The following is a 26,776-nucleotide window of genomic DNA, read 5'->3' on the forward strand; positions in this document are numbered from 1 at the left end:
GCCTTGAGGTCTCAGACATAACTCCCCAAATCACAGTGACATTAATACTTCCATTTCTCAGACCTGGTGAATCATTCTGAGTGAGGTTGTGTTCCATTTCTTAAGGGCTGTTACTCACTTTGTATGGAGTGCCTCAATTTCCAAAGTCAACTGGTTAGAACTTGCACTCAAGTACAGGCAGTTTTAAAAATGTTGATTGAGTTTGCCATCTCTCTGGATCACAAGTTTGAGACCAGTGTGCACAACAGCAAAAGATAGCAAGAACCTATCTAAAAAAAGAAAGAAAGAAAGAAAGAAAGAAAGAAAGAAAGAAAGAAAGAAAGAAAGAAAGAAAAGAAAAAGGGTTGGGGATGGATATCAGTGGTAGAGCACCCCTGGGTTCAATAACCAGCACTGCAAAAACACAAACAACAAAAACAAGAAGAGAAAAAAAAAAAAGCTTGCTTCCTTTCTCATTTGTGGGGCATGGGTGGGTACCAGGGGTTGAACTCAGGGGCACTCAACGACTGAGCCCCATCCCCAGCCCTTTTTTGTATTTATTTAGAGACAGGGTCTCACTGAGTTGCTTAGGGCCTTGCTAAATTGCTGAGGCTGGCTTTGAACTTGTGATCCTCCTGCCTCAGCCTCCCAAGCTGCTGGGATTACAGGTGTGTGCCATTGTGCCTGGCTTATTCTCTCATTTTGCTATTTGTGAAATGACTCATTTATTTATAGAATAATTTATAATGAAAAAGTGACTATGTACAAAATAAGATGATAATTGGTAGAAAGTTTGTTTCTCAAGTATTAACCCTTAAACTGAATAATGACCTGACGTGGGAGCAAGAATTGAAAGAAAGGCCAGAAGGAGAGGGAAGGGAGAATTTCACTTGTGTTTCTGGGCACAATGGAAGAAGAATATAAATAGGAGTCGTGGTTAGAAGAATAAGCCCATTTGCCCCCAAGATGGCCATGTCCTAATCCCCTGAACACATTGTTACATGGCAAAGGAGGATTAAGGTTGCAAGTGGAATTAAGGTTGCTAAGCAGCTGATTTTTAAACTAAGGAGATTCTCCTGGGTTATATGGGTGGCCTAATGTGATTCCAACTGTCCTTAAAAGTGGAAGAGGGAGCTGAGTGCTGTAATCCCAGCAGCTCAGGAGGCTGAGGCAGGAAGATTGTGAGTTCAAAGCCAGCCTTAGCAAAAGCAAGGTGCTAAGCAACTGAGTGAGACCCTTTCCCTAAATAAAATACAAAATAGGGTTGGGGATGTGGCTCAGTGGTTGAGTGCCCCTGAGTTCAATAATTCCCAGTAACAAAAAAAAATGGAAGAGGGAGACAGAAGAGATGAGTCAGAGATGACTATGGAAGAGGTCAGAGTGAAGCCATATGAGAAAAACTATTGTTGCTGGCTTTTTTTTTCCTTTGTAGTGCTCCATATGAACCCAGTGCCTCACACATCATAGGTGATCACTCTAAGTCACCCAGGCTGTGTGAATATATAAGCACTCACACATGTTGACATTTCAGCAGGAGGATTACAAGTTTGAGGCCAGCTTGGGCAACTTAGCAAATCCCTGTCTAAAAATGAGATAGAAAAACATTGGAGGTACAGCTCAGTAGTACAGTGATCACCAATCATGTGTAAGGCCCTGAGTTCAATCCCCAGTACCACAAAGAAAAAAAGATCCTCCTGCCTCAGCCTCCTAAGTAGCTAGGATTATAGGTGTGTACCACCATGCCCAGCTGTTGCTGGCTTTAGAGATGGAAAAAGGAGGCCATCAGCCAAGGAATGAGGGAAGCATCTTCAAGCTAGAAAAGGTGAAGAAACAGATTGTCCCCTATAACCTCCAAAAGGAATGCAGCTCTGTACATACCTGGATTTTGACTGAGTGAGACCCAGGTCAGAATTCTATCCTACAGAAATGCATAATAATAAATTAATGTTTTAAGTTACTAGGTTTGTGATAATTTGTGATGGTAGTGAATAGAAATGGAATGTAGAAGCAATGCAAAGAAAGACTAAGGAGATGGTCTTGTTTTAGGTTTGTTTGGGGCAGGCACTTGTTAGTGAAGGAATAGAGGAAGAAACATCAAGAGTTCAGGATACACAGGAGAAGGTGGATGTGAAGCTAGAAAGTTGGAGCTGAGACTTAGGAGAAACTTGAAATAGAGAACAAAACCCAGATTCAAGGACCCTAATCATAAGTGACATCAAGCCACCAAGAGGACCACTAAACTGAGCCATGGAAATCAGCAGTCAACTTTACATCAGTTTACATCACTGTGACCAAAATACCTGACATAAGCAACTTAAAGGAGGAAATTTTTACTTTGGCTCACAGTTTCCAAGGTTTCAGCCCATAGTTAGTTGACTCCATTGCTCTGGGCCTGAGTGAGGCATGGTGGAAGAGTACAGTGAAGGGAAGCAGCTCAGCTCATGGCAGCCAAAAGGCAGGGGGAGAGAGAGAGAAAAGAGAGCAGAGAGGAGAGAGGAGCTGACAGGAGATAGACCCTTCTGGGGCTTGCCTCAGTGATCTTCTTCCTGCAACTAAGTTCCACTTCCCAGGAGTCTATTCAGCCATTAGTGGATTAAGCTACTGAAGATGGCAGAGCCTTCATGATCCAATCATTGCCTAAAAGCTCCATCACTGAACCTTGCTGCACTGGGGACTGTGCTTTCAACACATGAGCTTTTGGGAGACATTCCAGATACAAACCATGACATTTCTCTTTGATTAAGAATCGATCCATAGGAGGTTGTGGGTGTAGCTCAATAGCAGAGCACTTTGCCAGCATGCATGAGGCCCTGGGTGCCATTCCTTTGACCGAAAAAAGAAAAAAAAGGAATCAATATATGAAATAGAAATATCCCTGACTTTAGCATTCTCTTTCCACAGAGTTGTGCCAGACAAAAATTATATACAATTATAAATGAACCAACATAAATGAGGAATATTACTTATACAATATGAAAGAGATGGCTGGTTGTGCTTCCATATTTGTTTTCTTTTTCTTCAATCCTAATAGAATTTTTAGGCTGACACAGGGCTACTCAGCCTCACTGGATTACAGATGTGACCATATGATTAAGTTCTAGCCAATATCATGTGAATTGAAGTAACATGTAAAAACTTTTAAAGGAAAGAGTCATACCTATCATTTTCTCTCCCTTCCACTGGCTGGAATAAGAATGTGGTGTGACTGTCTTGGACTCTGCAATGGGATCAGTGAGGCATTATGACAGAAGAAGTCATGGATCCCTAATGGCTTCTCAGAGAGAGCCCCATATGTACCTAGGTTTTTCATGAGACAGAGATTTTGTTGATTCCACTTCTATTATGGGTCTCAATTTCTATACTCTAAACAATATTGACTGTCTCTCAGGTTAGTTGGGGGGGGGGACTCTTTCAAGTCAAAATAATTGTGATTCTATTTGCTCCAAAGGTAACAGGCCTGTTTTTCCTGACTTGACATACTTATTCTCACTGTGTTGATTTTCTATGGCTGTTATAATAAATCACTGTGAATAGTGACTTCAAACAGCATATATTTGTTATCTTACAGTTAGTCAGGTGAGAAGTCCAACCCTATTTCACTGAGATAGAATTAAGATGTTGGCAGGATTGTTCCTTTCTGGAGAATCTGGAGAACAATCTTGATTCCTTGCCACCCTTCCTCCATTTTAAAAGCCAGCTATATTTAGCTAAGTCTTCTCACACTGTCTCCCTCTTCCACTTTTAAGGACCTTTTGATTACATTGGGCCTACCTGAAGAGTCCACCCCAAAGCCAGATGATTAGCAACATTAATATTATTCCATTTGTAATTCCCCCTTGTCATGTGGCCTAATGTATTCACAGTTTCTAGGGATAATGACATGGACATATTAAGGATACCATTATATGGCCTACCTCAGTCACTTTTTTCTTCAGAGCATTGGTATGTGCATAGGTATGGGCACATGTCTATTTTCTATCTCTTTCCAATGAGAGGGCCTGGAAGCAACGATATCCTTATAGAAATGGATCATTCCAGAAATGGGGCAGGGAAAATTCAAAATGAGCCTGGTACATCTCATTATGCCAGAAAATCAGGAATTGTTTGAAGAAGGATAAAGGCATTTTAAGAGGACATAGGAGCCACCTCTGAAAGGGATTCTATTCCATTGCCCAAATATCTGAGACAATTTGAGTTTAAAGTAAGCAATGATAGTAAAGGATTGTAACCCACTAAATAAAATTTAAACCCACATGTCCATGGTAATATAAATATATAAATAAATAAATGTAGGAGAACTGAAGACTCTTCCTTGTGATAAAAATATCACTAAGAACTAGAAGGACAGAGAGAAATAGAAAATCACCACTCAGCATCATTATGATGATAATTGGTTCAGACAAGACTCATCAATGGAAGTGAGGTTGTTGGATATATGGTAGTTCCATTTTTAGTTTTTTGAGGAAACTCCATACGATTTCCCAGAATGGCTGTACTAATTTATACTGTAACAGAGTTTTCTTTTCTCTGGATCATTACCAACACTTATTTTTAATCTTTTTGATACTAGCCATTATAACACATCCCTAAAAGTTATTGATGCTGAGCATTTCTTCATTAACCTGTTGGCCATTTGTGTTCTATTGAAAAATATCTGTCGTTTCTTTTGCCCATTATTAGTCAATTATTTTGAGTTTCTTATATATTTTGGATATTAACCCCTTATCAGATATATGGTTTTTACATATTTTCTCTCAGTCTGTAAATTGTCTCTTCATTCTGTTGACTGTTTCTTTTGTTCTACAGAAGCTTTTTATAGTGATGCAATCCCATTTGTTAGTTTGCTTTTGTATCTTGTGCTTTGGGGGACATATCTAAAACTTCATTGCCCAAACTAATGCCATGGAGATTTGCTCTTCTTTTATTCTATGTAGTTTCACAGCTTCAAGTCTTATATTTAAGTCTTTCATTCATTTTGAATTGACTTTAGTATATGCTGTGAAATCAGGATCTGATTTCATTCTTCTGTGTATGAATATCCAGTTTTTCCAACACCATTTATTGGAGAGTCTGCTCTTTCCCCATGGTGTGTTCTTGACACCTTTATTGGTAATTAGTTAACTGGGGCTGGGGTTGTGGCTCAGTGGCAGAGTGTTCGCCTAGTGCACGTGAGGCACTGGGTTCGATCCTCAGCACCACATAAAAATTAAAAAAAGATATTATATCCACCTAAAACCAAAAAATATATATTAAAAAAAGAAAATTAGTTAACTGTAAATGCTTGAATTTATTTTTGGGCTTTTCACCCTGTTTGATTTATTGATACATATGTTTTTATGCTGGTATCATGCTCAGCTTTTAAATGTTTGCATAGTAATAATATCACATATATTTAATGGAAATTTTTAAATTTATTAGTGCATTATAATTATACATAATTGTGAGATTTTAACACATTCATAAATGCATGTAACAGTTTTCTCCATTTCAATTCCCAATACTTTTTCTTTCCTTCCCCTCTTCCCTCCCCAAACCACTCCTCTACTCTATTGGTCTTCCTTCCATTTAGTTATTTATTTTTAATTGGCACATTATAGTTACATATAAAACTGTAATGAATTGTGATATATTCATAACATGCAAAGAGCATAATTTGGTCCACTTCATTCCTTAATTCTTTCCCTTTCCATTAATTCTTCCCTCCCTCTTGCTCCCCCACTTCTACTGAACAGATCTTCCTTCAATTTTTCTAAGATCAATAGGAATGTTTTTATAATAAATGTTAATATATATACTTAAGGTATAGAATATGATGTTGTAAGATGCACATAGATAGTAAAAAGGTTGGTATTGGTCCTCAGTTTCCTAAGGAGGTTGGTTCCAGTACCTCTGAGAATAACAAAATTTGAGAATACTCAAGTCCCTAATATAAAAGTGTTATTTGCATGTAACTTAAGCTCATTCTCCAATTTACTTTGTCATCTCCAGATTACTTAAAATACCTAATACAATATAAATAGTTGTATACTATAAGTCTGTATGTGTTCAGTATAGATGTGATTTTTCTGATAATTTTTAATCCCTAATTAGTTGAATCTTTGAATGGGGAAACTGCAGATATGGAAGGCTGTGTGTACTATAGTAAAGCAAATTAACATATCCTTCATATGACATAGTTACCCCTTTTTGTGCCAAGAGCAACTAAAATCTACTCATTACATGGATTCCATATTCAGTGTAATTTTATTACATATAGTCCTTATATTATACATTTATGCTTCTTTGTATCCTCTGACCTTCCATTTCCTTTCCTCCTCTCTATTTACTCTTAATAACCACTGCTCTTCACATATTTTAATTTTTTTGTTTTTTAGATTTCATATATAAGTGAGATAATGCAATATTTTTCTTTCTGTGTCTGTTTTTTTTTTCACTTAGCATAATGTCTTCCTTATTCATCCATGTTGTGGCATATCATTTAGCTCTAAAAATAATGAGATCTTGCTGTTTTGATTATAGTACATCTGTAGTATGTTTTGAAATTAGAGTGTGAATGCCTCCAACTTTGTTCTTTTTGTTGAAGATTGTTGTGTTAGTTGGCTTCTCATTGCTGTAGCAAATTATCTGAGAGAAATCAACTTAGAGGAGGAAAGATCTTTTTTGGATCATGATTTCAGAGGTTTCATTTCATGGTAATTTGAACCTGTTACTTTTAGCCTTTGGCAAGACAGAACACCATAGTGGTGAACAGGTGCTCACATCATGGCAACAAGAAAGCAAAGGGAGGGAGAGAAAAAGGGGCCGGGGACAAAATACACCCTTCAAAAACATGCTCCCAATGACCTACTTCCTTCAACTAGGCCTTACCTCCTGAAGTTTCTGCCACCTCCCAATAGTCCATTAAGCTATGAATCCATCAATGTATTAATCCACAGATAAGGCCAGTGCCTTCACAAGTGGTCAGTACTTCCTCAAGGCTTCCCTTCTGTGAACACTGCTTCAGTTCAACAAAGGAGCATTTGGGGGACATTTCAGATCCAAACCATAACAATGGTTTTGGTTATTTGGGATCTTCTGTGGTTCCATACCAATTTTGATTTTTTTCCGTATAGAAAATGACAATGGAATTTTGATAGGTATTACATTGAACCTGTAGATCACTTTGGATAGCATGGCATTTGTTTTCCATTTTCATTTTTTTAAAGAAATTAACCTTCACTTTATTTGTTTTTATATGGTGCTGAGGATCAAACCCAGTGCCTCACACATGTGAGGCAAGTGCTCTACCTCTGAGTTACAACCCCAGGCCTTGTTTATTTATTTATTTTTTGTTATATACATGACAGTAGAGTATATTTTGACATATATCTCTTTTTTTGTGGGGGAGGTACCGGGGATTAAACTCAGGGGCACTCAGTCACTGAACCACATTCCCAGCCCCATTTTGTATTTAGAGACAGGGTCTCACTGAATTGTTTAGTGCCTTGCTTTTGCTGAGGCTGGCTTTGAGCTCTCAATCTTCCTGCCTCAGCCTCCTGAGCCTCTGGGATTATAGAAATGTGCCACCATGCCTGGCAAGTATATCTTATTATAATTTTAGAGTATGGAAATTTTAATGATATTTGTTCTTTCTATCCACAAATACAGAATGTCTCTCCATTTATTTGTGTTTTCTTCAATTTCTTTCATTAGTATTTTACAGGTTTAAGTTTATAGGTCTTTCACCTCCTTAGATAAATTTTTACCTAAGTATTTTTTTTTTAAATTTATTTATGGTTGCTATGTAAACTGGATTTTTCTAAATTTCCTCTTTGAATAGTTCATTATTCGTGTATAAAAACAGTACTGATTTTTGCATGTTGTATTCATATCCTGCAACTTTACTAAATTTGTTTATCTGTTCTAGTAGATTATTGGCATAGTCTTTATGGTTATCTATGTATGTAAGATCATGTCATCAACAGAAATGATTTGAATCAGCAGGTATTTGGTACCATTTATAATGCTCCTCTCTTTTATAATTTGGAATTTGAGGATGGTGTATAAAGCTTATTGGGAAAAAAAATCTACTGTGATTGTTCCAATAATGACCCAGTACTTCCTTGAAATGCAAGGAATATTTCCTTGTATTATTGCTTTTTGTAGTCCCTTTCCACAGCAACTCATATAACTTGCAGAGGTTTGATAAACATTTGCACATTGAGGTTTTTCTGCTTGGAAAGCTCACTCTAAGAAGCCAACCAACCACCATGTAATAGGCCTGACTGTCCTGAGATCACTATGCTGTCTGGAACTTGAAACTAGCCACGTAGAACAGCCACATGGAAGAGGATTAAGGTGTTCTGGCTAGGTTAAACAGAATGATGGTCCACTGAAGATTTCCATGCCATAATCCTGGAACCTGTGAATATGTTATATTACACATAACATTACATGTTATATTACATGTTTATTTGGGGCAGCATTTTCACTGCACAAAAATACATATACTGGTAGTAAGCTGCAGAATATATATTGAGTATTACTGGTGATTTTCTATATGATTCAATGTCCTATATGTGCATTAAAAACTGATATTGCACTATGTAAAGATAAATGGTAAAATTCATACCAATACATTATATCTTAACCTAGAATGACATTGAATAACAAATAAAAAACACTATGGCAACTCATAAAAGGGATCATATTATAAAGGAAAATTTTTATATTTTACTACCTTTCATGGTATCTCCTCCTTCCAGCTGTCAACACTAAATTTTTGCACAGGGTCTCACATTCTTATTTTGCATTAGGCCTAACAAATTATGTAGAAGATCCCAATATAGCAGAATTAAGGTTATTGATGGAATTAAGGTTGCTAATCAATTGATCTTAAGATGGAGTAACGATCCTGTATTAGCCAGGTGGCCTCAGTGTAATCACAGGGTCATTGTGGAGAGAAAGAGAGAAGCAAGAGACTCAGTGTCAGAACCAAAAAGATGCCTTCATTGATTTTTTTTCGAATGCTGGGGATGGAACCCAGGGCTTTGTGCATGCTAGGGAAGTGCTCTACCACTGAGCCACATCCTTAACCTGAGAGATGCCTTCATATAAAAGACTGGACAGGCCATTACTGGGTTTGAAGAGGGAGGAGGCCCATGAGCCAAGGATGCAGGCAGTTTCTAGAAACTAACGAATGCACAAAAACATTCTTTCAGAATGGAAGTCTACTCTGTCAACCTTTCATACCAATGACATCTATATCAGACTTCTGCCCTCAAGAACTATAATGACAAATTTGTGGTATCTTAGCTGAGTGTGGTGGCACATACCCGTAATTCCAGTGACTCAGGAGGCAGAGGCAGGAGAATTGCAACTTTGAGGCCAGTCTCAGCAACTTGTCTGAAAAAACAAAGAAACAAACAAAAAAACCCAGAAAGGACTGGAGATGTAGTTCAGTAGTAAAGTGCCCTGAGTTCAAACCCCAGTCAAAAAAGAAAATTTGTAAGTGGATTCTGATCCATAATGGGGGTGGGGGGGAGTAGGGAAGAATAAAGAAACTTTGGATTGGGCAGAGGGGAGTGAGGGAAGGGGAGGGGCTGTGGGGATGGGAAGGATGGTAGAATGAGATAGACATTATTACCCTATATACGTGTATGATTACACTACCTGTGTGACTCTGCGCCATGTACTGCCAGAGGAACAAAAAGTCTTATACAGCGTGTCAAAATGTCATGTATAACTAATTAGAAAAAAAGAAAAATGAAAATTTGTATTGTTGTAAACTACTAGTGTTAATTTGTTACTGTGGGATTAGAAAATTAACACAACAATCTGTAATTCCAGCCCAGCCATGAGCTAAATGAAGTTGACATCACATAGAACAGAAAACTACCCAGTCAATCCACAGGGTCTTAGAATTCATAAATTGCTGTCATAGAGGAAATTCTCTCTGATAAATGCAAACATAGCTAAGTGATAGATATTTTGATTGCAATTAACAGAAAAGTACATGAGCTTTTTTAGGTTGAAGCTAAAAATGTTTGGAGAATGTTGAAAACAATGTATAGGTATCTCAAAAGCCAGGAAATAAAGGCAGACTATGAGGGCCCTGAACCAGGACCTGAAAAGCCATCAGAGGTATAGTAGGGGCCTGGGGATGTAGCTCAGTGGTAGACAACTTACCTAGCATGAATGAGGCTTGGGCTCCATCCCCAGCACTGTGCAAAATAAAAATTATAAAAAATGAAAAAGCAGTAAAGGGCTTCTCTATCTCTCTAGGGCCACATTCTCTCTTGAACCTGATTCATTCTCATTCTCTCTCTCTCTCTCTCTCTCTCTCTCTCTCGTTCCCTCTCTCTCCCTCTCTCTTCTCTACTTCTTCAGGCTTTTGTGGTTTTGTGAGCAAACAGGATACTCCCACCCAACCTTTCCTTGGTTTGCAATCTAAGTTCCCCACACACTAACCAGTATGTCGGAGTTTCTAGTCTTAACTTCTCAAAGAAAGAAAGTGGTCCTAGCCAGGTACAGTGGTACTTCAGGAGGTTGAAGCAGGAGGATCTCAAGTTTGAGGCCAACCCAGATAACATAGTGAGATCTTGTCTCAGAAAAGGAAAAGAAAGGGGGGGGAGGAGAGAGAGAGAGAGAGAGAGAGAGAGAGAGAGAGAGAGAGAGAGAGAGAGAGAGAGAGAGAGAGATCCATTTCTTCTGGTTAATAGTAGTCTATTTGATCTTGGTGCTGTAACTTTAAGAAAATTTAGATGAGCAAGACAGGTGGTCCCAGATGCCAAAGCCAGGAATTCTGGGAGTACAGACCCAGATGCTCCTCCAAGGTAAGGCTGAGTCAGAGCATGGGCTCCAAGGTTGCTACTTCCTGGAACTCTTACAACCTCCTTACTCAGGATAGGGAAGTCCAGACTGTGGGGACATTTGAGGCACAAGCATTCAGGAAACTGGATATGTGGCATTGGTTTGGGTGGTGAAGAAAAAGACAGACTGTTGGGTTAATCTAGCTCTAGATAACATACCCCTTTCTGCTTTACACAATTGCTGATGCATGTCTCTATTTGAGGAATCTAAAATCCCATGCCCTCTCAGTTGTGATTGCATTTTTTTTTAAAGAGAGAGTGAGAGAGGAGAGAGAGAGAGAGAAATTTTTAATATTTATTTTTTAGTTCTCGGCGGACACAACATCTTTGTTTGTATGTGGTGCTGAGGATCGAACCCGGGCCGCACGCAGCGCGCTACCGCTTGAGCCACATCCCCAGCCCGTGATTGCATCTTGTTTAAGTAAGATTTTGTTTCTTGGGGCTAGGGTTATAGATCAGTGATCCAGTGCTCGCCTTGCATGTGGAAGGCACTGGGTTCGATCCTCAGCACCACATAAAAATAAAGGTATTGTGTCCAACTAAAAAAATATTTTTAAAAAATATTTTGTTTCTTTTATAGATGTTAATGGACCTTTATTTTATTTATTTATATGTGGTGCTGAGAATCAAACCCAGTGTCTCACACATGCTAGGCAAGCACTCTAAGCCACAACCCCAGCCCTGTGATTGCATCTTTAAAGTAAATTAATTATTGTTACTTTAATCAAACCTGCCATTAAAAGGTTGATAATTCTTTTTTTTTATACTGGGGATTGAACCCTGAATTGCTTAACCACTGAGCCACATCCCCAGCCCTTTGTTATATTTTATTTAGATACAGGGCCTCACTAATTTGCTGAGGCTGCCTTTGAACTCACCATCCTTCTGCCTTATCCCCCAGATCCACTGGGATTACAGGCATGTACCGCCATACCCAGTTGAAGATAATTCATTTTCAAATAAATGTGCCTCCAGGAGATTCCAATACATCTCTCTGGGAGAAGGGAATATTCTTTCCTCTACTCCACACCTGTTTTATCCCATCCCTGGTTGAGAATCACTGATTTCAATCATAAAATGGTCAGTTCCACAGATATTCTTATTGGTGTTAATCATTATTAAATCAACACTTTTCAAATCTAAGAAATGGCTTTAGAGTGAAGATTCATGAGGATACATTTACTTGCAATGAAGAAATAGCCTTAGGCCATTTCATTTTATTAAATTGCCTTTGTATTAGACATCTTTATATTTGCTATTAAAGTGTCAGCTATTTTATATGTGCCCACATACTGTGTCATACTTTCTGAAGTATATAGAAAATGCAATTTGTGCAAATGAATAGTCTCAAACTGTATGGCTAGCTGATCTATACATAGCTGGGGTAATAAGTTTTCCTAGTGTGGCAATCCTGCCTACAGACCCAGTGGTATTCAAAAGCTATATTATGTCTTTATTACTCTAACATCTCATCATTCATTTAGAATTGGTTTTACTAAAGCCACCTATTTCTGTCTTGAACATTATCAAAGAACCTCATCAGAAATCATATTTCTATATTTCTACTTAAATAATAACTTGTTTTCAGCAAATATCCAGAGAAGGCTGTGCAAAAAAATTATTTTTCTTGAGCAGTTAAAATAAGAATGGAGTAGTTTTTTTCCCCCCTAGGAAAGGTCTAGAATAGCATTTCCCAAAATGTGTTCTCTTTGATGTTATCAGGTATGATGTGGAAGGCAGAGGATGAAGATCCTTGTTAGAGCAAAAATAAAGAGTTTTATTATAAGACCGCTTACTAGGGTTCTTTAGAAATAGAACCAAAATGGAGAGAGATTTATCATGAGGAATTGGCTCACACAAATATGGAGACTGAGAAATCCTATTATCTGCTATCTGCAAATTGGAGGCCCAAGAAAACTAATACTTTGAAATATAGTCTGAGTCTGAAGACCTGATATCCAGGGGAGCCAGTGGTGGGAATCCCATTTCAGAGCCAGGCCCAGTGGCATATACCTGTAAGTCCAGTGACACAGGAGGCTGAGGCAGGAGGATCACAAGTTAGAGGCCAGCCTGGGTAACTTAGCAAGACCTTATCTCAAAATAAAATTAAAAAAAGAACTGGGGACATAGCTCAGTGATAGAGTGCCCCTCAGCTCAATCCCTAGGACCTCAAAAACAAAGAAACAATCTCGGTCCAGGCAGGAGGTGATATGAAATGCACTAAAGAGACAAGAAAGGGATGGGTTCCTCCATCTTCAATCTTTCACTCTATTCACACCCTCAGGGGATGGATGATGACCACCCACACAGGAGAAGTCCATCTATTTTGCAGAGTTCACTCATTCAAATGCTAAAATCATCCTTAACTGCCCTGAGAGATATACTTAGAAACAATGTTTAATCTGGGCACCTCAAGGCCCAGTCAAGTAGATGCATAAAATTAACCACCATAGCCAAGAAGATAGTGGACACTGCTTCAAAACAAATTGGATCACAAAAGTTCTTTACTGAGTAAAGAACATTGGAAAATTATAGACCTTACTATGTATTTTTGAAAAAGTTTATCTATCATATGGTGGGTTTTAAAAAAATTAGGTGGATGTTACATCACAAAATATTAACCATCTAATGTGAATGATTCAGTGACATTTGGTACATTCACAATATTGTGCAGCTACCACCTCTATCTAGTTCCAAAACACTTTAAGACTCCACAGATAAAATCCTAGCAACAACCAATCTGCTTTCTGTCTCTACAAATTTAGTATGGTAGCTATAGGGGGGGAAAAAGACTTTTTTATTAGAACAGTTTTAAATTCACACGAAAACTGAGTGGAAGATACAGAGAATTCTCACCTACCCCATACCCCTACATATGCACAACCTCTCCCACTGTCAACATCCAGCATCAGAGTGCTATATTTATTACAATCCTGTGTTGACTTTTTAATGGGACATTATTCAAGATTCTTCAAAGCCTTGTTTTCATAACTGAGACAGTTTATGTAGGCAGATGATCCATGGCAAATTCCTGTAGAACTGTCCTGTAGTTGTATCCCTCAAATGATGTCTATATGACCTTTTTTCCTCCTGCTCCGCTACTCTATAAAATTCTGCTTCCTGACTGTGATGATGTATTGAATAGATCATTCTTTTTAGGTGCTCAGAGAACCCTGTGGCATTGGCCTCTCATCTCTTCAAGGTTGATTATGAGTTCTATGAAAACAGAAGGCATTATCTAGCATACATTACATTCCACCTTCCTGAAAAACACCACTTCTATTTCTTGGGCAGAATAATCAATGTGTTGTAGGAAGAAAGAAGAACATCTTGTTCTTGAATGCAGCCCTCTGTGTGTGGTCAGCCTTCTATCACTGTGACAAAATACCTGAGAAAATCAATGCAAAAAGGAGTAATGGTTTATTTTTTACTTTTATTTTCAGAGATTTCAGTTCATGTTTGCTTGGCCTTGTTGCTTTGGACCTTTGGAAAGCCAGTATATCAAGGCAGAAGTTTATAGTAGAAGAAATCTGCTTGCCTCATGGTGGCTGGGAAGCAAACCGAGAAAGAGGAAAGAGCTAGGGTCCCAAAATCCCCTTGAGGGGCACACCCCCAATGACCTAAACTCCTTCTATTCCGTTCCAACTCCTAAAAGTTCCACATCCCTATAGTACAACAGGCTGGGGACCAAGTGTTTTTTTTTTCTTTTTTTTACAATTAGCGAACTATAATTATACATAATATTGGAGCTTATTTTGACATAATTATACAAGCACGGAATATAATTTTCTCCAATTCAGTCCCCAATATTTCTCCTTTTCCTGCCTTCCTTCCTCCACCTTGTTCCCTTTCCTCTACTCTACTGGTATTCTTTCCATTGATTTTCAGTTTTTTAAAAATTCATGCTCTCTCTATGTACATAAAGATGAAATTCATTGTGATATATATATATATATATATATATATATATATATATATATATATATATAATTTAGTCAATTTCATTCTACCATTCCTCCCTTTTCTCCTCACTTCCTCCACCCCTCAATCCCCTTTCTCTATTCCACTGATTGCTTTTCTATTTTCATGGGATTCTCTCCCCCAATTTTTTCCCTTTATTTTGATCTAGCTTTCTCATACAAAAATCTAATCCTTGACTTTCTGAGTCTGGTTTATTCACATTGCATGATGTTCTCTAGTTCTATCCACATACTGAAAAATGCCATAATTTTTCTTTATCCATTCATCTACTGATGGGGGATCTGGGCTGGTTCCATAACTTGGTCAATGTGAATTACACTGCTAGATATATCAATGTGCTTATATCACTATAGTATGCTGATTTTAGTTCTTTTGAATAAATACCAAGGAGTGGGATAGCTGGGTCATATGGTGATCTTGTTCATAGTTTTTTGAGGAATCTCCATACTGTTTTCCAGAGTGGTTATACTAATTTCCAGTCCCATCAACAGTGTATGAGTGTACCTTTCCCCTCACATCCTTGCCAGCATTTATTATTATTTGTATTCCTTATAACTGTCCTTCTAACTGAAGTGAGATGAAGTTTCAATATAGTTTGATTTTTATTTCCTTAATTTCTAGAGATGTTATGCATTTTTTCATACATTGACTATTGGTATTTCTTTTTTTTTTTGAGTTTTCTACAGAGGATTTATGACTATTGGTATTTCTTATTTTGAGAAATGTCTATTTAGTTATTTTGCCCACTAATTAATTGAGCTATTTGCTTTTGTGGTGTTGTTTTTTTGAGTCATTTATATATTTTGGATATTAATCTCTTGTCTTAAGAGCAGGTGGCAAAGATCTTCTCCCATTCTGTAGGCTCTCTCTTTATGATTTTCATTGTTTAGTTTGCTGTACAGAAGCTTTATACTTTGATGCTAACCAACTTATTGATTCTTGGTTTTATTTCTTGCACTTTAGGACTCTTGTTAAGGGAGTTGATGCCAGTGTCAATGTTGGGAGTGTTGAATCTACATTTTTTTCTAGCAGTTGCAGAGTTGGTGGTCTAATTCCTAGAATTTTGATCTATTTTGAGTTGATTTTAATGAAGGGTGAGGGACAGGGATCTAGTTTCATTATTCTACATATGGATATCTGGTTTTCCCAGCAACATTTTTTTAAAGCCCGTCTTTTCTCTAACATGTTTTTGCCACCTTTGTTGAGTATTGAACGACTATATCTATGTGGATTTGTCTTTGTGTCTTCTATTCTATTCCATTGGTCTTATGACTGTTTTGATACCAATACCATGCTGTTTTTGTTACTATAGCTCTGTGGTATAATCTGAGGTCTGGTATTATGATGCTTCCAGCATCATTCTTCTTGCTCAGAATTGCTTTGGATCTTCTAGGTCTATTATTCTTCTAAATGAATTTTAGATTTTTTTTCTAGTTCTGTAAAGGAATTCATTGATAATTTGGTTGGGATTGCATTGAATCTGTATAATACTTTTAGTGATATGAACATTTTGATGATAACAATTCTCCTCATCCAAGAACATGGAAGGTATTTCCATTTTCTAAGGTCTTCTTAAGTTTGTTTCTTCACTATTCTATAGTTTTCATTGTAGAGATCTTTCACCTCCTGGGTTAGATTTATTCCAAAGTATTTTTGCATATGTGGTTACTGTGAATGGGATAGTTTTCCTGATTTCTTTCTCAGGAGATTCCTTATTGAAGTATAGGAAAGAAATTAATTTATATATGTTTATTTTATATCCTACTAGTTTGCTAAATTTGTTTATCAGCTCTAGAAGTTTTGTGGTGGAGGTTTTTGGGGGGTCTTCTAAATATGGGATAATATCATCAGGACACTTGATAAGTTGACATATTCTTTTTCTATTATCTCTTTAATTTCCTTCTCTTGACTGATTTCTCTTGCTAGAGTTTCAAGAACAATGTTGAATAAGAATGGTGGGAGTGGACATCCTTGTCTTTTTCTGATTTTAGAGAAAATGCTTTCATTTTTTTCTTCATTCAGTATGATGTTTGTATCCCATCAGATCATAATATAAATTAGAAATCAATAGCATGATAAAAACTGAAACAATTTTAACACCTAGGGATTAAATAATATATTTTTTTGAATGAGGAATGGGTCACAGAAAAAAATTAGGGGAGAAATTTTTAAAAATTCTTAGTAACAAATAGAATAGAGATACAACTTATCAAGATCTCTGGGACAGTATGAAGGCAATTCTAAAAGGAAGGTTTATAGCACTGAGTTCTTACGTTAAAAAATATGGAAAGATATTAAATAAATAATCTAACATTATATCTCAAGACCTTAGAAAAAGAATAAGCTAATACCAAAATCTGTAGAAGATGGGATATAATTAAAATCATAGCTGAAATTAATGAAATTGAGAATAAAAAATAATACAAAGAATAAAAAATAAAAATAATACAAAAGAAACAAAGAGTTGGCTCTTTGAAAAGATAAACAAAATTGTTAAATTCTTAGCCAAACTAATCAAAAGAAAAAGTAAGAAAACACAAATAAACAAAATTAAAGGTGAAAAAGGAGATGTCACCACAGACATTCTTGAAATCCAAAGAATAACATTAGAAACTATTTTGAAATTCATACTCCAATAAATTAGAAAACCTTAAAGATATTGACAAATTTCTAGACACATATGACCTTCCTAAATTGAACCATGAGGATTTAGAAAACTTAAACAGACCAATATCAAATAACAAAATTGAAGCAGCAATTAAAAACCTTTCAACAAAGAAAATCCCAGGACCAGATGGATTCTCAGGTAAGTTCTATCGGATATTTAAAGAAGGACTAATAGGAATTCTCGTTGAATTATTTCATGAAATATAAAACAAAGGAACATTCCCAAATTCATTCTATGAAGCCAGTATCACTTTGGTACCCAACCAAGAGAAAGACACATCAAGAAAAGAAAACTTCAGGCCAATATCCTTGATGAACATAGATGCAAATATTCTTAATAAAATATTGAAAAATCACATTAAAAAACACATTTAGAAAATAGTCTACCATGATCAAGTGGGTTTCATCCCAAAGATGTAATGTTGGTTCAACATACACAAATCAAAAAAATTTGGGCTAGGGTTGTGGCTCAGCAGTAGACACTCACCTAGCACGTGCAGGGCCCTGGGTTCAATCCCCAGCACCACATAAAAATAAAATAAGTAAAGGTATTATGTCCAACTATAACTAAAAATATTTTAAAATAAATGAATAAATGTAATTCACCACATAAATAGAGTTAAAGACAAGAATTGTCTCAATAGATGTAGAAAAGGCATTTCACAAAGTCTAACAATCACTCATATTTAAAACACTAGAGAAACTGAGGCCTCTGAAACCATGAGCCAAAATAAATCTTTCCTCCTCTAAGTTGTTTTTGTCCAAGTATTTTGTTCACAACAATGAAAAGCTAACACATCACTCCACAGAGGAAGGGTTGGGGAAATGGCTTGCTGTAGCTTGCTCCAACTGAAAAAGGAGTACAGGATTCCCTCATCTCCCATTGCCTCAAGAAGCCCTTTTTCTTCTCCAACTCTCCTTCCCTCTGCCCAGCCCAGGTCACTGCTTTCTCCTCCGCAAGCCCATTCTACACTTCATGCCTTTTCTTCAGTCCAAACTTTGGGCCTGACAGATATGGTTCAGAGGTAGAGTGTTCATACCTGGAATCCCACATTCAATTCTCAGTAACAAGAAAAAAAAATATAAGGAAGTAAAAAGAGACACAAAATTGAGAAAAGGGTATTGTGTATTCAGAATGTTCCCAATGTGTTGTTGTTGGAAGGGCATCCACTAACTTCTCTGCATATTTCAAAGTTTATTGATTTCTCAACAGAGCTGGCATAGTATAAGGAATTTATAGGAGTCGTCAGAGATGATGGAGTCATGGAAAATGGTCACTGAACCCTAAAACTTCCAGCAAATACCTCTTACTTTCCATGAATACTAGTCCCTGGAGTGTGATAACTTAACCATGTACCTGGAGGTAGGAGGCTATTTGATTCTTTTTTTTAAACTTATCATCCCTTTTACTTATTTATTTATTGCTTTCTTGTTTTTTTAAACTTATCATCCCTATTTACTTATTCATTTATTGCTTTCTTTTTCCACTTTTTTATTAGTGAATTACAGATGTACATACTGATGGGATTTGTTGACACATATTCATACATGCAAACAATATAAGTTAGACAATATCATTCTCCAACACTTCCCCCCTCCCTCCCCATCTCCCCCTCCCTGGTCCCTTTCCTCTACTGATCTCCCCTTTATTTTCATGAGATCTGCCTCCACCTTTCTTTTCCTTTTTCCTCTTCAACTTCCATATCTGAGAGAAATATATGACTTTATGAGTTTGGCTTATTTTGCTAAACATAATGTTCTCAAGTTACATCAATTCCCCTGCAAATGCTATAATTTCATTCTCCTTTATGGCTGAGTAAAACTCCACTGTGTATATATACCACATATTCTTTACCCATTCATCCATTGGTGAACGCCTAGGTTGGCTCCATAATATAGCTATTGTGAATTGTGCTGCTATAAACATGGATATGCATGCATCACTATAGTTTAATGACTTTTATTCTTTAGGATAAATACCAAGGAGTGGAATACCTAGCTTGTATTTTGGTTCTATGCCTAGTATTTTGAGAAAGATCCATACTAATTTCCATAGTCATTGTACTAATTTACAATCACATCAAAAGTGTAAAAGTATTCCCTTTCTCCACGCCTTCTCCAGCATTTATTATTTTTTGTATTTTTGATGGCTGCCATTCTGACTGATGTAAGATGAAAAGTGTAGCTTTGATTTGTATTTCCCTAATTGCTTCCAAATGAATTTTAGGACTGTTTTTGTTGTTGTTTAATTCTGTGAAGAAATTTGTTGGTGTTTTAATGGAGATTTCATTGAATCTGTATATTTTTTTTGGTAGTATGACCATTTTAACAATATTAATTCTGCCTACCCATGAACATGGGAGGTCTTTCAATCTTCTTGTATCTTCTTCAATTTCTTTCTTCAGTGTTCTGTGATTTTCATTATAGATGTCTTTAAACTCCTTGGTTAGATTTATTACAAGGTATTTTTTTTAGGCTCTTGTGAATGCAATTGTTTATTCAATTCTTAATAAACATGCAAATGAAAAGCTATAATAATATTAGCATTCTATTACATACTGGCAAGGTAATATGTTCAAAATCAACCTTACTTTAATCTATGCTTATAGCTGAAAGTTCTATTAGCTGTGCTCAAACTTTATTTATTTATTAACTGTGCTCAGCCATTATTTATTTATTTATTGGTATTCTAGATGGGCTGTCAAATCCATGTCTTGCACATCTTGAATTACATAGCATATATTCATAATATTCTTATATCAGTTTTTGTTTCATGAATTCCTTTCTGTTCAACTTGTTTGAAAAGAAAAATACTTGTACTAGATTATTAAAAATAAACTTCAGTTTAACTAAAATGAATGTGTTGAAGCCATTTAAGTATTGTCTTTGTACTGTATATAAAGTGAATACAGATATCTGCTAAAAGTCACAAGCTATAAAATCTATAGCTTTAAAGAGGTCAATCTATTTTAATTTATTTGCTGAATTATCTGTTTGATATGTTAGAGAATCTTAAATCACATCTATATTGTGAAGGATGCATTTGTTGTTAACTAAATAAGCATTTGGGGGACTTGTTCTCTGAGTCAAAGGACACTGCTAGAGCTAAGTGTCTACCTGCCCCAGAGTTGGATAACAGTTCCATGATATGATTGAGAGAGACTCCAAGCAGAACAGTTGGGTGTGCTGAGAGCCATAGCCAAGTAGGAATGATGCATGGCATTTTTGGTTGAAAGGTGACCCCAACAAGCCATTGAGATGATAATGATTGTGTTAAAATGGGCATTCAATTGGAGATTAGACCCCTGCTGTCTGCCTCCGCCTGCTACTTTGGAGCTCTCTGGAGACACCCGGAGAGTTCCCATTGGTTGGGGAAGTGCGGTAGGAGGGAATTCCGGAGGAGGGATTTCCTGTTGGTGTAGTGTGTCCCCGGAGAAGGCCACATGCGTGGCATTTGTAGGAGTTTTGGAAATAAAGTTTGTTCCTGCTTGAGTGGCTCGTGATTTTGTGCCCAGCCAGACTGCGGCATGGGTGAGTCCTCAATGACAGAAAGAGGGGACATTTGTAATTGAATATGTGAACCCCATTAATTACTGGATGATTTTTTGTTTTCCTGTGCTGGCAATGGAACCCAGAGCCTTGTGCATACTAGGCAAGCCCTCTATCACTGAGCTACACTCCCAGCTCCAGTGAATACTTTATTTAGAGAAATTCCAAGGTGCAAACCTTCATCCACATATGGGGCCTCAATCTTTCTGACTGTTTTCCTTATGCTAAGATATGACTCATTTGCTGCCACACCTTCACACATTTCATCAGAATCAGTCCTGACCTAGGTTTTAGGGGTACTAGGCAGAGCAAGAGCTTTTAGGAAGGAGAAGACTTGGAAGAGTTGTTCAGAGAAAGTTAGTTGTGAAGTACATCTATCCAAATTTTTATTAATTAATTCTGAGAAGAGTTTTTTCTATTTTATTACCAGACTTTTGGGATTCATATATCTGTGATCAAAGAGATTTTTGATAATCGTGGCTTTATCAAGAAACTGAGTTGATAATGATTGACAGAGCCTGCCTTATATACTGGGGACTCATAATTCTTCCCTGCATCTGCTTGAACGCAACTGACAGAAGAGTCAGTGTGGGTCCTGATATCTGTCACCAATGTGTCTTCATAGAATATGCTCAGCTTCACTTGACTTGGTTTCTAGAATGAGCTCCATTCTTCCCCACCCTGGGCCTGCATGCCTCCTGCATTTCTACTTGGGATGTGTTCTGGTTTAGATATGAAATGTCCTCCAAAATCTGATGTGTTAATGACTTGGTCTCCAATGCATCAGTGTTCAATGGTGGGACTTTTGGGGACTGAGTGATCTGACCTCAGTGATAAATAATCCATTGATGGATTCATACTATAAAGAGTTTTTGGGGAAGGTCCTTGCTACAAAAGTAAGCTCTCTCTCTCCCTGATTCCTAGGTGCCATGAGGTAAGCAGATTTGTTCCACCATAAGCTCCCCACCATAAGGTTCTGCCTCACCACAGGCTTAAAAACAATGGTGTCAGCTGACCATGGACTGAAACCTCTGAAACCATGAGTCAAAATAGATCTTTTCCACTTTAAATTTATTTTCTCAGCTATTTTGTTACAGCAATGGAAACCTAAACAACATAGGATGCTTCCTACCCTTCACAAGCTAGTTTTTTCTCATTCCTCAGGTTACAGTTTAAATTGCTTCCCCATAGCAGCCTTTACTGAGTTCCCAATCTGAAAAGTTCACAATAATTATATATTTGTTTGTTTCCTTATTTGCTCCTTATCCCCCCTCATGGCAAGCCCATTAGTCTGCTCAGGCCTGAGTACACAGACTAGGTGACTTGAACAACAGAGATTTACAGTCTCCCAGCTCTGAAGACTGCAAGCTGGAGATCAAGGTATCAGCACTGATTCTTTCTGAGGCCTCTCTGCTTGTTCTACACATAGCCATTTTCTTCCTGTGTCTTCCCTAAATGCATTTCTGTGTCCAAATTTCCTCTTTTCAAGAGGACACCAGTCATATTGGACTAATGACCACACTAATGAACTCATTTTAATTAATTACCTCTGTAAAGAACTCATCTTCAAATACAGTAGCACTCTAAAGTTCTGGGAGTTAGGACTTCAATATATGAATTTGGAAGAGGACACAATTCAGCCTATAACAGAAGAAATTGTGCAATTTTCCCATCATCCATTATATGATTGCTTATTAACTAGAACAGTGTATGGCGTATGGCACATAATGGACCCTTAATAAATGTTAGTTGAGTGAATGAATGACTTATTCTTCCAAGTTTTTAAAAAGATAAATTCACCTACAGGCCTAGCATGCTAAGAAATTATTTTATTGCTTCAGAGTTCTTTATTTTTATTTTTATTTTATTATTTGTTTTAATTAGTTACATGTGACAGTACAATGACCTTAACATATCATATATTTGAATCACACGAGATACAATATCTCATTTTTCTGAGTATACAGGTTGCAGCATCACATTGGTCATGCATTCACATGTATACACACATAATAATAATGTCTGTTTCATTCTACTAACCTTATTATCAGTTTCTTAGTTATTACTCTACACAACTCTTGTATCTTTCCTGAAAAGGCATAAGCTGAAATATTGGAATACACAAAACAAAAGATGACAAGTTTTTTAAATGGAATAGAGCTGCTAGTGTAGCTCAGTGGTAAAGCACATGCTTAGTATGCATGAGGCCCAGGGTTCCATGCTCCATCATAAAAGGGAAAAAAAGATAGAAAGAAAAACAAAAAAACAGAAAAGAAATAATCATGCATCACATAGATTCATATCCTTGTTTATAGAGGTGGACTTAAGTTGACTCCAAGCTTTCCAGTTTATATGGTTTATAGAGTCTATCAGATAAAAACAAGGTTGTTGATGTCAAAAAATGGAGAACTTTTCCTGGGTGTTCCATTGAAGGAGGTACTACATATGGTAACAAATGTATTGATAAGATTTTCAGTGATATACATCAAGAGATCTACAAGGCTGCTTATTTCTCTTTTTTGATTTTTAAAAAAATTAATTGTACTGTATTTATACTTTTTCACTATAAAAGAACACACATTCATTGTAAAAAATGGTGGCACATGCCTTTAATCTCAGTAGCTTGAGAGGCTGAGGCAGGAAGATTACAAGTTCAAAGCCAACCTCAGCAACAGTGAGGGGCTAAACTACTCAGTGAGATCCTATCTCTAAATAAAATACAAAACAGGGCTGGAGATGTGGCTCAGTGGTTGAATGCCCCTGAGTTCAATCCCCAGTACCATAAACCAAAAAAAAAAAAAAAAAAAAAAAAAAAAAAGAAAAAAAGAAAGTAAATCTATTATAGGAAAGCAGAAAAAAAGACATTAAAACCCAGAGAAAACCATTTCTCCCCAAACGTGGAGAAAACTATTATGAACATGCTAGAGGATGTATTTCCTGACTTTTACTATGCATGAATATGATTTTTAACAAAGATTTTGAGTTGCATATTATCTTCCTTTTTTGTTGTTGTTGTTGTGCAGGGAATTAAACCAAGGGCTTCTTGCTTGCCTAGCACACACTCTACCACTGAGCTACACTCCCCCAATGATTTAAAATCAAACTATATATTTCCCCATGACATTAAATGAATGTCATGGGGAAATATATAGTTTTGAAAATATTTTAATACTTTTGAAAATATTTTAATACTTCTGTATACTTCATTAAAGTCACTGAGTCATTCTTTTATCATTGGATATTTTATTTCCAAAATTGACCACTATACAACATGATCTAATGGGCATATTTAAAAGTAAATCTTTGAAAATATTTTAATGATTTCTTCAGAAAAAATTCTATGAAGATCAAAAGATCAAAATTTATGTGACTCTATGTACAAGAGATATAAAAATTGTACTCTATATGTGTACTATAAATTGTAATGCATTCTGTTGTCATACATAACAAATTAGAATTTAAAAAAAATTTAAATGTTGAAAGACCAAATGGAAAAAAGGCAAATTGGCAATATAAAGATAAAATATGAATTAACACATTTTCATATAAACTGTTGCTAAAAGTATACTCTGGTTGCTGTGATTGAGAGTACCAGTGTTTGCACACTTACCAACACTTGGTTTGTGATAATCTTATTTAGCTTGTGTCAGTTTGATACACAAAAGGTGATATATGCTTCACCTTTATATTAGTGTTCATTTCATTACTGATGTTAAACTTTCTTTAAAATAAATGTGCAACTTTGTAAATTGTCCTTCTATGACCTTTGCCAGTTTTAATTTTTTATTTGTGAAATCTATGTATATAATTATGTATATATATTTATATATATATATATATATATATATTTATATTTATGTGTATATGAATGTATTTTCTCAATTTTGCCTGTGTTCTTTCAATAGAAGAACACAATATAGTATACAAATATATAGTGATGGTACTGGGGACTGAACCCAGGGCCTTGAACAAGCTAGGCAAGTGCTCTACTATTTTGTGACAGGTTCTCACTAGTTTACCAAGGTTGGCTTCAAATTTATGATTCTCCTGCCTCAACCTCCTGAGTCACTGGGATTACAGGCATGAGCCATCAGACCCAGTTGCTTTTTTCTTTTATGATTATGCCCTTAAAATTTTTTATACTGTACAGTCAAATAGATCAGTATTATTCTTTATGACACTGTTTTGGGTGTCATGATTAAAAGATTGCATAAATAAATATGTATGTAAGCTGGGTGTGGTGGTGCACACCTGTAATCCCAGTAACTTGGGAGGCTGAGGCAGAAAGATTGCAATTTCAAAGCCAACCTCAGCAACTTAGTGAGGCCCTAAGCAACTTAAGCCCTGTCTCAAAATAAAAAATAAAAAGGATGTAGCTCAGTGGTAAAGCACGTTTGGGTTTAGTCCCCAGTATCAAAAGAGAGGGGGGGGGGGACGTGACTTCTGAGGCTAAGAAGAGCACAAGTTCAAAACCAGCCTCAGCAATTTAGCAAGGCCTAAGCAACTTAGTGAGACCATGTCTCAAAACAAAAAATAAAAAAGGGCTGGGGATGTGGCTAAGTGGTTAAGTCTCCCTGGGTTTAATTCCTGCTGCCAAAAAAAAAAAAAAAAAAATTCTCTTCTCTCTCTCTCTCTCTCTCTCTCTCTCTCTCTCTCTCTCTCTCTCTCTCTCTCTTTCCTGGTGTAATGTCCTGAGCCACTTTCATCCACCACACTCTTCTGCTATGATATTCTGCCTCTCCCTGGGCCCAGAGCAACAAAACGAAGAGAGATGGGATAATAGATAAATCAGATCTTCAGGAATAGGCCAACTTGTATTTAGATGAGAAGCTCCTGGACAAGTTGTTTGACTACTGTGATGTGGATAATTATGGCTTAAGTAACTACCTAGAATTTGCATCTTTTCTCAACTGGAAAGAGACAATATTTCTTAAGTATTATGAAGTCATTATTAAAGGTAGAAAACCAGATTGTGCAAAACCAACAGAGGCAAATTTGGAAGAATCTGAACCAACTCTCATGATAAAACCTGAAGGAGTTCAGAGAAGGCTCTCCAGATGTTTCTGTGACTATGTGATAAAGTTTCTAACCACTATATGACAAGGTGGTTTTTTTGTTTTGTTTTGTTTTGTTTTGTTTTGGAAGCAGGGATTAAACCCAGGGATACTTAACCACTTAGCCACATCCCCAGCCCCTTTTTAATTTTTGTTTTGAGACAGGGTCTCATAAGTTGCTTAGGCCTTGCTAAATTGCTGAAGCTGGTTTTGAACTTGTACTCTTCTTGCCTCAGTCTCCTGGGTCATGGGATTACAGGCAAGTGTCACCACGCCTGGCTTCTATAAAACAACTTCTTCTGATATCAGTGCAGTTGTAGGAAATGTTCCTTCTATCTGTTACCCAGTTTTTGGTGTTCTAACCATTCAATGTGATTTATATTCCCATCTCTGAATTCATCACATCAGTGATAGAACTAATCATGATAAAGAGGGTATTGTAGTTTAGGTATGAGGTGTCCCCCAAAAGCTCATGTGTGAGATAATGCAAGAACATTTAGAGGAGAAATGATTGGGTTGTGAGAGCCTTAACCCAATCAGTGAATTAATCCCCTGATGGGATTAACTGAGTGGGAACTGAAGCAGGTAGGGTGTGGCTGGAGGAGGTTCCTCCCTGGGGGCATGGTTTTGGGGGTATATATTTTGTGTCTGGTGAGTGGAGTCTCTCTGCTTTCTGATCTTCATATAAGCTGCTTC

This window comes from Urocitellus parryii, chromosome X (assembly GCF_045843805.1).
Source record: "Urocitellus parryii isolate mUroPar1 chromosome X, mUroPar1.hap1, whole genome shotgun sequence".
Classification (NCBI taxonomy): Eukaryota; Metazoa; Chordata; class Mammalia; order Rodentia; family Sciuridae; genus Urocitellus; species Urocitellus parryii.